Below are 14,724 nucleotides of genomic sequence, written 5' to 3'. Positions count from 1 at the left end.
TTTGTAGTAGCCACCTGACCCCGTGTGGTGGTGATACTTTTTCTTTGCAGCATTTTCCTTGTTTGTCTCTGACCTTTTCTTACCCTTCTCTGATGTCTTGTAGGCCACAAATGCGGGCCAGTGATCTCTTATCTTCCCAAATCAGACGGTGAATTATGGAGTCTTCCCTTTGTCGACAAACTTTGTGTTCGACTCTTTCACCCAGTTCCTGAATAGATCTACCATCTTCTTAAGAGCAAACACCTTGACATTTGGCTCTATAACTGGCTTATTTGGATCCTCCTCTGGCGGTAGGATGAAATTTGCCATCAGCGAGGTCCAATGATCAACTTTATGTCTATCCTAGACACAAGAAACTTCAGGGTCGTCCTGATGATGTCCCTAATAATAGCTCTGCACTGACCAACAAATGCATCATTGGTCCACTTGGGTTCAATTGGTTGGCCATCGTCCGCAATTTCTGTGATCGTGAACCTTTCATCCTGGCGCAACCTTTTCTTCGGGCCTCGTCTCTTTACGGAAGTTTGGCTCGATCCGGAGGGCTATAAAAGAAGAAAGAAGAGTTAATATATGTACATACCAAAACAATTAATGCATGAAGTCAGCATAGGCTTAATTAATATATATACCTCGCCGGACTTTGCAACAGCTCCCTCCTCCGTTCGGTCACCGGAGCCGTCATCATGACCTCCTTCTTCTTCCGCATTCAGTCACCGGAGCCGTCATGTTCTCCTTCCTCCTCCATTGTTGGATCACCGGAGCCGTCATCCTCTCCTTCCTGACCATCGGTGTCGCTGAGAAACAAAAAGGGATCACCTTCGCCGAGGTTTATATCCCCCAACAACTGTTCTTGTTCCAAGTCTTTCCACAATTTCTGCAAATATTACAACATGGCAATATACAAATATGAGAGATGGGTATATTAGTGGCAAACATAGACCTATCTAGCTAATCACAACAAGGAATCATATGCACAACCATATACCTAGCTAATGACAACAATGAACATAACAATTATGAGTTGGGGCGGGAGGGGGTAGATCGACAATGCTCTTTCTTCGTCTAGGGTTTGGGGTGGCCTCGACAACGCTCTTTTAACTTGGTAAATTTGGGTGGCCTCGACAACTCTTCTAGGGTTTGGGGTGGCCTCGACAACGCTTTTTCAGTCCCGGTTTGGGTGGACTCGGGAGTTGGTCAGGTGAGAGGGGGTTGATCGACGTCCCCCCTCATGTCTAAATCAATGAACAACATGAAAATTTCTAAGTGAATGAACAACTTTGGATTTTTTTACATGTACGCCTACAACATGAACATTCTAAGTGATTGCTAAACTGTTTGCTAAACTTTTATGCTTCATTTATATGAAGATCAAAGGAAAAGCTCCTCTCACAACTATCTATGGCGCCCAACAATATGAAATCATTCACTAATATTGATGTTGGACTCGACTAAATATGCACTCCATAGTCCAATCAAGTATATAAGCCTGCGGTGATCAAACACATACATATTACAAATATTTCTATGCTCACAAAAATATATAAGCCCGAGGGGAATTGAAGTTATAGGGGTTATGTTTATACAACAAATGGACATCTCATACATCTCATCTCATCTGAAAAACAGAGCACATCTAAAAAAATACATACATACATACATACATGGAAAAAATCGCTATGAACAAAAAAAATCTATGAACAAAAAAACATCGTATATGAACATTTTCTTGTTGGGGAACACAGTATGCAATTTCCAAATTTCCCTACGCTCACGCAAGATCTATCTAGGAGATGCATAGCAACGAGAGGGGGAGAGCATCTTCATACCCTTGAAGATCGCAAAGCGGAAGCGTTTATCAACGGATGTAGTCGTACACCTTCACGATCCGTCCCGATCAAGTACCGAACGTACAGCACCTTCGCGTTCAGCACACGTTCAGCTCGATGACATCCTTGCCTTCTTGATCCAGCAAGATGGGCGAAGCAGTAGATGAGTTCCGGCAGCACGACGGCGTGGTGATGGTGTTGGTGAAGAAAAATCTCCGCAGGGCTTCGCCAAGCACTACGGAAACTATGATGGAGGATAAACTAGAGGGATGGGGTTGCCGACACACGGCTTGGTGTTTCTTGATCTATCTTTGGTGCTAGCCCTGCCCCTCTATTTATATGTTGAGCCCTGGGGTCGAAACTTGGAGTAAAAGCCTCCTCAAAGTCGGTTTTGCCCGAAAGGCAAGAGTCCTACTCGGACTCCTGGGCTAGACACCAAGGTTCCCGGTGTATACCCCGTAGACACCAGGGTTCCTGGCGTCTAGCCTCTGGTCTCCACAAAACTTCCTTTTGCACTTTCCAAAAGCCTCGTGGGCTTTCCCCTTTGGCCCAAATAAAGTGTTCTCGTACCCAAACATTTCGGGGGACATCCGGAACCCTTCCGGAGGTCAAACACTACTATCCCATATATCAATCTTTACCTCCAGACCATTCCGGAGCTCCTCGTCATGTCCATGATCTCGTCAAGGACTCTGAATAACATTCGGTTACCAACATACATAACTCATATAATACTATATCGTCAACGAACGTTAAGCGTGCGGACCCTACGGGTTCAAAAACTATGTAAACATGACCGAGACACCTCTCTGGTCAATAACCAATAGCGGAACCTGGATGCCCATATTGGTTCCTACATATTCTACTAAGATCTTTATCGGTCGAACCTTATGACAACATACGTAATTCCCTTTGTCATCGGTATGTTAATTGCTCGAGATTCGATCATCGGTATCTTCATACCTAGTTCAATCTCGTTACCAACAAGTCTCTTTACTCATTCTGTAATACATCATCCCGTAACTAACTCATTAGTCACATTACTTGCAAGGCTTATTATGATGTGCATTACCGAGAGGGCCCAGAGATACCTCTCCGATACATGGAGTGACAAATCCTAATCTTGATCTATGCCAACCCAACAAACACCTTCGGAGACACCTGTAGAGCATCTTTTATAATCACCCAGTTACGTTGTGACGTTTGATAGCACACAAAGTGTTCCTCCGGTATTCGGGAGTTGCATAATCTCATAGTCAGAGGAATATGTATAAGTCATGAAGAAAGCAATAGCAATAAAACTTAACGATCATAATGCTAAGCTAACGGATGGGTCTTGTCCATCACATCATTCTCCTAATCATGTGATCCCATGCTGCCACCTTCATCACCGAACCCCGGTATCCTCGGCCTCCATGACCCCATGCTCGCTCGATCAACTGCAGCCAACGAGAGAGTGACCAAGATCTCAGTCAGAACAATGGCGTGAGCGTACTCAACTATATACCATCTCGAAGCAAACAAGTTAGTTCTCTCGGTATTTCATCAAACCAAGCAAGAAAAGATGCATCTTTTTGTTTGTTCTTTCTTTTCATTAAACTCGGGCAAAAAAGGCAGGGGAACCCAAATCCACCGGCCGCAAGAGAAGAGACGGGAATGGAAGAGATCAGAGAGGAAATGTGTTGGCCCTATCGTCACCTTGACCGGCCAGAGAAGGGGGTCGATCCGAACTCCCAGCTAGGATACATGAGTGCCTCTCTCGCTGCTCTCTTCTTTGAGATGGGAGGGTGAGTGTGGAATGGAGGTGGATGGGGGAGAAAACGCCAAGGAGATGACTTTATATGCTCTAGCTAGTGTCCTGAAGTGCACCCCACACACACCCTCCTCCTCCTCCCCCTATTCCCTCCCTTAATTTCTCTGCTATTTGTAATTCCTGGTAGGTTATGTTTTCACAGCGCATTTATATTGTTTATTTAAGTTGTTCATGTGCTGGTTGCTGGTTCTTGTAAAGACAATCTACTGTGTTCATTATCTTGTCTAAAAAAGATCTTGTGCAAACTTATAATTACTTCCCGCCGTGGCGGTACACGTGACGACGGAGCAGTTGTATTGCATCTTTTCTTTTGTTGAACTTAAACCACGACATTATTTCCCAATTGACAGAGTATTTGTTGAGCTGCTTCGGTCTCGTTCAGAAACAATTCGCGATGGATCAAGGGCTAGATCGGCATTGTGGTTTTTTTGCTCAAAAGATTATAAACAACCGACAACAAGATGGACCATGTTTCTCGAAGAACAAATGACGAGGGGCCCTTAGAAAATACAAATTGAACAAAGAATGATGGAGGCTAATTTACAAAGTATAGAAAATATATTTGATTTCAGAAAAATAATCTCTTTTAAATGGGTGTGTAAAAATGAGAAATATTTTTATTCAAGTGACAGATGATAAAAGCCAAATGTCTACATCTAGCATTAATGAACTTTATTATGTTATAAGTCTTTTACATAACACAAGAATAAAAGTATTTATTGATGAATTTGTAACTACGAAGAGCACATCTAGCTGTATAGGTGGAACTATTTTCAACAGAATTCTAGAACTTTGAAATACATTTTTTTTTGAAAATTTCAAGCTCTAGGCAACCTTGAGTGGAACTGCTTTCAAAAGATTGTTGAAACTTCAAAATGCAGCTTTTTTTTGAAAATTTTCAAGCTCTAGGCAACCTCGAGGGGAACTGATTTCAAAGGGATTCTAAAATTCTAAATACATTTTTTTTGTTATGAGAAACTTCAAGCTCTCGGCAACCTAACTAGAATGCTTTTTAAAGGATTTCTAAAAATTAAAATGCCTTGTTCTTAAAAAATAGGCTCTAACTAACCTAGAGTGGGATTGTTCTCATAGGATTAACAAAACACTGAAATATGTTTCCAATAATTGAAGCATTATGCAACTTATAGTGGAATTGTGTACAAAGTATTTCTAACACTTCTAATTATGCTTTTTGTTTGGAAAAAAATGCAAACTATAAACAACTTGGAGTCAAAATGTCATCGAAGGTTTTCTAAAACTGTAAAGCACTAGGCAATTTAGAGTAGAATTGCTTTTAATGGCTCTAAAACTTTGAAATACTTTTTTTTAATTTAACCTATAGGCAACCTTGAGTGAAACAATTTTCAAAGGATTTCCAGACTTTGAAACACATTTCTTGTTTAAAAATTGCAAAACTCTGGGCAAACTGGAGTGGAACTGTATCCAAAGGATTCCTAAAACTTTGAAATATTTGTTTACGAAAATCAAGCTCTAGGCAACCTAGAGTACAATTGTTTTTCAAGAATTTCTAGTACACTAAAATATATTTTTCTTTTGAAAATTAGATGCTCTAAGAAACCTCAAGTAGAATTATTTTCAAAGGATTCCTGGAATTTGAAATATGAATTTTTGTTTTAAACAGTTCAACCCCAAGGAAACCTAGAGTTAACTGTTTTTTAAAGATTTTGAAAACTTTAAACAAAAATAAAATAAATAAATTATTTGCACCATAGAGTGGAACATATTTAAGGGATTTCTATGAATTTCAAATATGTTTTTGTTTTTAAAATTGAATGCTCTAGGCAACCTAAAGTGGAAATATTTTCAAATGTGTTTTTGTCTTGAAAATTGCATGCTCTAAGCAACCTGCGGTGGGAATATTTTCAAAGGATTTTCTGAAACTCTGAAATCCTTTTTGTTTTCAAAATTTAAAGATCTAGGAAAGCTATAGTGGAACTCTTTTCGTAATAGAGAAACATATTTAAAAACAGAAGCTCTACTTTTTTAAATGAAGCTTTAGGCACCCCGGAGTGGAACTGTATTCAAAGGACTTCTAAGAATGTTTAAATATGTTTTTATTGCAAACTCTAGGCATTATTGAGTGGAACTGTTTTCAATGGATTTTCTAAAACTTTGAAATGCATTCTCTATTCTGAAAATTGCACGCTTTCGGCAACAACCTTTGAAAAATGCATTCTCTGTTCTGAAAATTGCATGTTCTGGAAAGATTTCTAAAACTTTGAAATAGTTTTTTTTAAATTGCAAGCTTTGGGCAACCTAGAATGGAACTGTGCTACGTCTTGAGCTTGCGTTGGTTTTCCTCAAAGAGGAAGGGATGATGCAGTAGAGTAGCGTAAGTATTTCCCTCCGTTTTTGAGAACCAAGGTATCAATCCAGTAGGAGGCCACGCTCAAGTCCCTCGTACCTGCACAAAACGATAGCTACTCGCAACCAACGCGATTAGGGGTTGTCAATCCCTTCAGGGTTACTTACGAGAGTGAGACCTGATAGATATAATATTTTTGGTATTTTTGATATAAAGATGCAAAGCAAAAAAGCAAAGGCAAAGTAAAAAAGCAAAGCAAGATTAAACTGATGGAGATTGATATGATGAGAATAGACCCGGGGCCATAGGTTTCACTAGTGGCTTCTCTCAAGAGCATAACTATTCTACGGTGGGTGAACAAATTACTGTTGAGCAATTGACAGAATTGAGCATAATTATGAGAATATCTAGGCATGATCATGTATATAGGCATCACGTCCGTGACAAGTAGACCAAAACGATTCTGCATCTACTACTATTACTCCACTCATCGACCGCTATCCAGCATGCACCTAGAGTATTAAGTTAAAAACAGAGTAACGCCTTAAGCAAGATGACATGATGTAGAGAGATAAATTCATGCAATATGAAATAAACCCCATCTTGTTATCCTCGATGGCAATGATACAATACGTGCCTTGCTGCCCCTTCTGTCACTGGGAAAGGACACCGCAAGATCGAACCCAAAGCTAAGCACTTCCCCCATGGCAAGAACTACCAATCTAGTTGGCCAAACCAAACAGATAATTCGAAGAGACTTGCAAACATAACCAATCATACATAAAAGAATTCAGAGAAGATTCAAATATTATTCATAGATAGACTTGATCATAAACCCACAATTCATCGGTCTCAACAAACACACCGCAAAAAGAAGATTACATCGAATAGATCTCCACACGAGAGGGGGAGAACTTTGTATTGAGATTCAAAGAGAGAGAAGAAGCCATCTAGCTACTAACTATGGACCCGAAGGTCTGAGGTAAACTACTCACACTTCATCGGAGAGGCTATGATGATGTAGAAGCCCTTGGTGATGACATCCCTCTTCCGGCGAAGCTCCGGAACAGGCCCCAATATGGGATCTCGTGGATATAGAAAGTTACAGTGGTGGAATTAGGTTTTTGGCTCCTGTTCTGATCGTTTGGGGGTACGTAGGTATATATAGGAGGAAGGAGTACGTCGGTGGAGCACCGAGGGACCCACGAGGCAGGGGGCGCGCCTTAGGGGGGGGGGGCGCCCCCCACCCTCGTGACCTCCTCTTTGACTCCTTGGAGTAGGGTCCAAGTCTCCTGGATCACGTTCGGTGAGAAAATCACGTTCCCGAAGATTTTATTCTGTTTGGACTCTGTTTGATATTATGTTTCTCCTAAACACTGAAATAGGCAAAAAACAACAATTCTGGGCTGGGCCTCCGGTTAATAGGTTAGTCCAAAAATAATATAAAAGTGGAAAATAAAGCCCAATGTAGTCCAAAACAGTAGATAATATAGCATGGAGCAATCAAAAGTTATAGATACGTTGGAGACGTATCAGGCATCCCCAAGCTTAATTCCCGCTCGTCCTCGAGTAGGTAAATGATAAAAAGAGAATTTTTGATGCGGAGTGCTACTTGGCATAATTTTGATGCAAATATTCTTAATTGTGGTATGAATATTCAGATTAGAAAGATTCAAGACAAAAGTTTATATTGACATAAAAATAATAATACTTCAAGCATACTAACAAAGCAATTATGTCTTCTCAAAATAACATGGCCAAAGAAAGTTATCCCTACAAAATCATATAGTCTGGCTATGCTATATCTTCACCACACAAAGTATTTAAATCATGCACAACCCCGATGACAAGCCAAGCAATTGTTTCATACTCTAACTTTTCAAAACTTTTTCAATCTTCACGCAATACATGAGCATGAGCCATGGATATAGCACTATAGGTGGAATAGAATGGTGGTTGTGGAGAAGACAAAAAGGATAAGATAGTCTCACATCAACTAGGCGTATCAACGGGCTATGGAGATGCCCATCAATAGATATCAATGTGAGTGAGTAGGGATTGCCATGCAACGGATGCACTAGAGCTAGAAATGTATGAAAGCTCAACAAAAGAAACTAGTGGGTGTGCATCCAACTTGCTTGCTCACGAAGACCTAGGGCAATTTGAGGAAGCCCATCATTGGAATATACAAGCCAAGTTCTATAATGTAAAATTCCCACTAGTATATGAAAGTGACAACATATGAGACTCTCTATATGAAGAACATGGTGCTACTTTGAAGCACGATATATGAGACTCGCTATATCATGGTGCTACTTTGAAGCACAAGTGTGGAAAAAAAAGATAGTAGCATTGCCCCTTTTTATTTATTTTCTTTTTTTGGGCCTTCTTTTTTTCTTTGGCCTTTCTCTTTTTTTATTTGGGACAATGCTCTATTGAATGATGATCATCACACTTTTATTTATTTACAACTCAATGATTACAACTCGATTCTAAAACAAAGTATGACTCTATATGGATGCCTTTGGCGGTGTACCGGGATATGCAATGAATCAAGAGTGACAAGTATGAACAAATTATGAACGGTGGCTTTGCGACAAATACTATGTCAACTACATGATCATGCTAAGCAATATGACAATGATGAATGTGTCATGATGAACTAGATGGTGGAAAGTTGCATGGCAATATTTCTCGGAATGGCTATGGAAATGCCATAATAGGTAGGTATGGTGGCTGTTTTGAGGAAGGTATATGGTAGGTGTATGATACCGGCGAAAGGTGCACGGTATTAGAGAGGCTAGCAAAGGTGGAAGCGTGAGAGTGCGTATGATCCATGTACTCAACATTAGTCATAAAGAACTCATATACTTATTGCAAAAATCTAGAGGTTATCAAAGCAAAGTACTACGTGCATGCTCCTAGGGGGATAGATTGGTTGGAAAAGACCATCGCTCGTCCCCGACCGCCACTCATAAGGAAGACAATCAATAAATAAATCATGCTCCGACTTCATCACATAACGGTTCACCATACGTGCATGCTACAGGAATCACAAGCTTCAACACAAGTATTCTTTAAATTCACAACTACTCAACTAGCATGACTTTAATATTATCACCTCCATATCTCAAAACAATTATCATGCTTCAATCTTTTATTAGTATTCAACACACTCAAAAGAAAGTTTCACAAATCTTGAATACCAAGCATATTATTATTAAGCAAATTACCATGCTTTTAAGAGACTCTCAAAATAATTTAAGTGAAGCATGCGAGATCAATAGTTTCTTTAAAACAATCCACCACCGTGCTCTAAAAGATCTATGTGAAGCACATAGAGCAAAATTATAACGCTCAAAAGATATAAGTGAAGCACATAGAGCAAAACTACTTAGCTCAAAAGATATAAGTGAAGCATATAGAGCAAAACTACTTAGCTCAAAAGATATAAGTGAAGCACATAAAGTATTCTATCAAATTTTAATTCATATATGGCTCTCTCAAAAGGTGTGTACAGCAAGGATGATTGTGGCATACTAACAAACAAAGACACAAATAATACAAGACGCTCCAAGCAAAACACATATCATGTTGGTGAATAAAAATATAGCTCCAAGTAAGTTACCGATGGAAGTGGACGAAAGAGGGGATGCCTTCCGGGGCATCCCCAAGCTTTGACTTTTTGGTGTCCTAGGATTATCTTGGGGGTGCCATGGGCATCCCCAAGATTAGGCTCTTGCCACTTCTTGTTCCATAATTCATCAAAAGAATTCACCCAAAACTTGAAAACTTCACAACACAAAACTCAAAATAGAAAACTCGTGAGCTCCGTTAGAGAAAGAAAACAAAAGACCACTTCAAGGTAATGTAATGAACTCATTCTTTATTTATATTGGTGTTAAACCTACTGTATTCCAACTTCTCTATGGCTTATAAACTATTTTACTAGCCATAGATTCATCAAAATAAGCAAACAACACACGAAAAACAGAATCTGTCAAAAACAGAACAGTATGTAGTAATATGTAGCTAGCGCAAGATCTGGAACCCCAAAAATTCTAAAATAAATTGCTGGACGTGAGGAATTTATCTATTAATCATATTCAAAAATAATTAACTAAATATCACTCTTCAAATAAAAATGACAGCAGTTCTCGTGAGCGCTAAAGTTTCTGTTTTTTACAGCAAGTTCAACAAGACATTCCCCAAGTCTTCCCAACGGTTCTACTTGGCACAAACACTAATTAAACACAAAAAACACAACCAAAACACAGGCTAGATAATTTATTTATTACTAAACAGGATCAAAAAGCAAGGAATAAAAATAAAATTGTGTTGCCTCCCAACAAGCGCTATCGTTTAACGCCCCTAGCTAGGCATGAAAGCGAGGATAGATCTAGGTATTGCCATCTTTGGTAGGCAATCCATAAGTGGCTCTCATGATAGTTTCATATGGTAATTTTATTTTCTTTCTTGGAAAGTGTTCCATGCCCTTTTTTAATGGAAATTTAAATCTAATATTCCCTTCCTTCATATCAATAATCGCACCAACCGTTCTAAGGAAAGGTCTACCAAGAATAATAGGGCAAGAAGGATTGCAATCTATATCAAGAACAATGAAATCTACGGGCACATAATTCCTATTTGCAACAATAAGAACATCATTAATTCTTCCCATAGGTTTCTTAATAGTGGAATCCGCAAGATGCAAGTTTAGAGAGCAATCATCAAAATCACGGAAATCTAGTAAATCACACAAAGTTTTGGGAATAGTAGAGACACTAGCACCGAAATCACACAAAGCATAAAACTCATGATCTTTAATTTTAATTTTAATAGTTGGTTCCCACTCATCATAGAGTTTTCTAGGGATAGAAACTTTCAACTCAAGTTTTTCTTCATAAGATTGCATCAAGGCATCAACAATATGTTCGGTGAAGGCTTTATTTTGACTATAAGCATGTGGAGAATTTAGCAAGGATTGCAACAAGGAAATACAATCAACTAAAGAACAACTTTCGTAATTAAATTCCTTGAAATCCAATATAGTGGGTTTAGCAACATCTAGATTTTTATTTCTTTCAATCCCACTTTCATCAATTTCATCATTAAGATCTAAATACTCCGAATTTTTAGAACGCCTTCTAGGTAAAGGAAGATCATATTCAGTTTCATCAAGATTCATATTGCAAAACAAAGATTTAATAGGAGACACATCAATGACTTTTAGATCTTCATCTTGATTTTCATAGGAATTGGAAAAACACGCTTTAATAAAGGCATCTTTGGAAGCACGCATCCTAGCGGTTGTTTCCTTACACTCATCAATTGAAATTCTCATGGCTTTGAGAGACTCACTGATATCATGCTTAGGTGGAATAGATCTAAGCTTTAAAGAATCAACATCAAGAGCAATTCTATCAACGTTCCTAGCCAAGTCATCAATCTTAAGCAATTTTTCTTCAATCATAGCATTAAAATTCTTTTGCGAAGAAATAAATTTTTTAATATTAGATTAAAAATCAGAGGGCATCTTATTATAATTTCCATAAGAGTTATTGTAGGAATTCCCATAATTATTAGAAGGATTACTAGGATATGGCCTAGGATTAAAATTCCCTCTATAAGCGTTGTTACCAAAATTATTCCTACCAACAAAATTCATATCCATAGATTCATTGTTATTCTCCATCAAAGTAGACAAAGGCATATCATTAGGATCAGAAGAAACACTCTTAGTAGCAAATAATTTCATAAGTTCATCCATCTTTCCACTCAACACATTAATTTCTTCTATCGCATGCACTTTTTTACTAGAAGATCTTTCAGTATGCCATTGAGAATAATTAACCATAATATTATCTAGGAGTTTAGTAGCATCTCCTAAAGTGATTTCCATAAAATTGCCTCCCGCGGCCGAATCTAAAAGATTTCTAGAAGCAAAATTCAATCCGGCATAAAAAATTTGTATAATCATCCACAAATTCAAACCATGAGTAGGGCAATTACGTATCATTAATTTCATTCTCTCCCAAGCTTGTGCAACATGTTCATGATCAAGTTGTTTAAAGTTCATAATATCGTTTCTAAGAGAGATGATCTTAGCGGGAGGAAAATACTTAGAGATAAAAGCATCTTTGCACTTGTTCCATGAATCAATACTATTTTTAGGCAAAGACAAAAAGCAAGCTTTAGCACGATCTTTAAGCGAAAAAGGAAATAGCTTCAATTTAACGACATCATTATCGACATCTTTTTTCTTTTGCATATCACATAAATCAACGAAGCTATTCAGATGAGTAGCGGCATCTTCACTAGGAAGGCCGGCGAATTGATCTTTCATAACAAGATTCAACAAAGCAGTATTAATTTCACAAGATTCAGCATCGGTAAGAGGAGCAATCTGAGTGCTACGGAAATCATTATTATTGGTATTGGTGAAGTCACACAATTTAGTATTATCTTGAGCCATCGCGACAAACAAGCAATCTAACACACGAGCAAACAAGAAGCATGCGGGCAAAAGAGGCAAATAGAGAGGGAGGATAGAGAGAGAGGGCGAATAAAACGGCAAGGGTGAAGTGGGGGGAGAGGAAAATGAGAGGCAAATGGCAAATAATGTAATGCGAGAGATAGGGATTGTGATGGTACTTGGTATGTTGACTTTTTGCATAGACTCCCCGGCAACGGCGCCAGAAATCCTTCTTGCTACATCTTGAGCTTGCGTTGGTTTTCCCCGAAGAGGAAGGGATGATGCAGCAGGGTAGCGTAAGTATTTCCCTCAGTTTTTGAGAACCAAGGTATCAATCCAGTAGGAGGCCACGCTCAAGTCCCTCGTACCTGCACAAAACGATAGCTACTTGCAACCAACGCGATTAGGGGTTGTCAATCCCTTCATGGCCACTTACGAGAGTGAGATCTGATAGATATAATATTTTTGGTATTTTTGATATAAAGATGCAAAGTAGAAGGTAAAGGCAAAGTAAAAAAAGCAAAGCAAGATTAAAGTGACGGAGATTGATATCATGAGAATAGACCCGGGGGCCATAGGTTTCACTAGTGGCTTCTCTCAAGAGCATAAGTATTCTACGGTGGGTGAACAAATTACTGTTGAGCAATTGACAGAATTGAGAATAATTATGAGAATATCTAGGCATGATCATGTATATAGGCATCACGTCCGTGACAAGTAGACCGAAACGATTCTGCATCTACTACTATTACTCCACTCATCGACCGCTATCCAGCATGCATCTAGAGTATTAAGTTAAAAACAGAGTAACGCCTTACGCAAGATGACATGATGTAGAGAGATAAATTCATGCAATATGAAATAAACCCCATCTTGTTATCCTCGATGGCAACGATACAATACGTGCCTTGCTGCCCCTTCTGTCACTGGGAAAGGACGCCGCAAGATCGAACCCAAAGCTAATCACTTCTCCCATGGCAAGAACTACCAATCTAGTTGGCCAAACCAAACGGATAATTCGAAGAGACTTGCAAAGATAACCAATCATACATAAAATAATTCAGAGAAGATTCAAATATTATTCATAGATAGACTTGATCATAAACCCACAATTCATCGGTCTCAACAAACACACCGCAAAAATAAGATTACATCGAATAGATCTCCACAAGAGAAGGGGAGAACTTTGTATTGAGATTAAAAGAGAGAGAGAAGAAGCCATCTAGCTACTAACTATGGACCCGAAGGTCTGAGGTAAACTACTCACACTTCATCGGAGAGGCTATGATGATGTAGAAGCCCTTCGTGATGATGGCCCTCTTCCGGCGGAGCTCCGGAACAGGCCCCAAGATGGGATCTCGTGGATACAAAAAGTTGCGGCGGTGGAATTAGGTTTTTGGCTCCTGTTCCGATCGTTTGGGGGTACGTAGGTATATATAGGAGGAAGGAGTACGTCGGTGGAGCACCGAGGGGCCCATGAGGCAGGGGGGCGCGCCCTAGGGGGGCGCCCCCCACCCTCGTGACCTCCTCTTTGACTCCTTGGAGTAGGGTCCAAGTCTCCTGGATCACGTTCGGTGAGAAAATCACGTTCCCGAAGATTTTATTCCGTTTGGACTCCGTTTGATATTCTGTTTCTCCGAAACACTGAAATAGGCAAAAAAACAGTAATTCTCGGCTGGGCCTCCGGTTAATAGGTTAGTCCCAAAAATAATATAAAAGTGGAAAATAAAGCCCAATATAGTCCAAAACAATAGATAATATAGCATGGAGCAAACAAAAATTATAGATACGTTGGAGACGTATCAAACTGTTCTAAAGGGATTTATAAAACTTTGAAATACTTTTGAAGAAAACTCAAGCTCTAGGCAACCTAGAGTGGAGCTGTTTTCAAAGTATTTCTAAAATTTTGAATTTTTTTTGTTTTGAAAATTGCATGCTCTAAACCTTAAGTGGAAATATTTACAAAGGATCCTAAAATTTTGTTCAAAAAATTTCAAGCTCTAGAAAACTTGGAGTTTCAACTGTTTTCAAACTATTTCTAAAACCTTCCAAGAAATTTATTGGTAACCTAGGGTGGAATGGTTTTCACTAATTTCTAAAAGTTTGAATTGTGTTTTGGTTTTTTAAACTGCAAGGTCTAGGCAACTTAGTGAGGAACTTTTTTCAAAGGACTGCTAATATTTAAAATACATTTAAGAAAAATTGAAGCTCTAGGTAGCCAAGAGTGGAACAATTTTCATAACTTCAAAGTACATTTATCTTGAAAGAAAACAAAATATATCAC

This window comes from Triticum urartu, chromosome 7A (genome assembly GCF_056163025.1).
Source record: "Triticum urartu cultivar PI428250 chromosome 7A, HENAU_Tu73, whole genome shotgun sequence".
Lineage (NCBI taxonomy): Eukaryota > Viridiplantae > Streptophyta > Magnoliopsida > Poales > Poaceae > Triticum > Triticum urartu.
This window is presented reverse-complemented; position numbering follows the sequence as displayed.